Raw genomic sequence first — 239 nt, forward strand, 5'->3', positions numbered from 1 at the left:
AAGTGATGCTGTGGCTTTACGCCCCCTCCGTTACCGTCCCACTCTCATCCACATTCAAGTCTCGGTGAGAGCCCCAGCCTCGCTCCTTGGCTCATTCCCTTTGTCTCGTCCACACCACTATTGATGCCATTACACACTCGGGCTGAGTTCTTATTCTCCACGTGTAAAAGGGAAATCTTACACTCGTGATTGTTCCGGCATTCCCGGGCTTTCATTTCAAATTTGCATGCCCCGCACTT

Source organism: Piliocolobus tephrosceles, chromosome 2 (assembly GCF_002776525.5).
Source record: "Piliocolobus tephrosceles isolate RC106 chromosome 2, ASM277652v3, whole genome shotgun sequence".
Classification (NCBI taxonomy): domain Eukaryota; kingdom Metazoa; phylum Chordata; class Mammalia; order Primates; family Cercopithecidae; genus Piliocolobus; species Piliocolobus tephrosceles.